Raw genomic sequence first — 877 nt, 5'->3', positions numbered from 1 at the left:
CTGAACAACATGCCGAAAAAGCGGTAAAGCTTGCTTTTCTTGTATTGGAAGTCCTACAGAAACTCGAAGCCGCAGTTGCTGCTGCCAAAGAGAAGGGGAAAGAAAAACAGGTGGAGCCTCAGCCACAGGAACAGACAAATGAAACATCTCTTCTACCCAATAATGCTTCAATAACGAATGGCACCAAACGAAATGACGGCAGCAGCAGCCCTGCGTTACTGCGTGTTCCACTCCTGCTGCTGCTGCTGCTGCTGCTCTCTGTGCTAGGCTGCATGACCGTGTGCTGAGCACTGTGCTGGGGTCCTTCTAGAGAGTGTTGGTAATTACTTGTTTACGGTTAATAATAATAATAATAATAATAATAATAATAATAATAATAATACAATTGCTACTGTTTTTTTTTGTATTCTGAACACCGGGAAAATTAATCCCGATGACACCCAGTGAGCTAGGGTACATCAATTTGTGGGGAAATGTTTAATCTCTTTTCTTTTTATACTGGTAGGCAGAGCTTTGCTGTGCTCCTTGTGCTGTGTATCACTCTGCAATTGTGTGATTCTGGTAAATGATATCTCTTTTCTTTTTTATATGCTTTTACATTATATTCGAATGGGGTAACATTACAGTTTGTTTGTTTGTTCGTGTGGGGATACTGCAAATTGTAATGGGGACAGGGAGAAACCAACACATGGAGAGAGATTTATGCATTGTCCGTTATCATTACTGTTTTTGTGTGTGTGGCTATCTCTGCAATGTTACCAAATAATATTCAGTTTGTATATAATCATTTATATATAATCTTTTCTTTTTTCTTGTGGAATTGGATGATTCTTTATTTTGTTTGAATAATGAGTATTTCCCCTAATGTATCTATTTC

This window comes from Trypanosoma theileri (genome assembly GCF_002087225.1).
Source record: "Trypanosoma theileri isolate Edinburgh chromosome Unknown TM35_Tth_84_V1, whole genome shotgun sequence".
NCBI classification, from domain to species: Eukaryota; Euglenozoa; class Kinetoplastea; order Trypanosomatida; family Trypanosomatidae; genus Trypanosoma; species Trypanosoma theileri.
Note: the sequence above shows the minus strand (reverse complement) of the source record.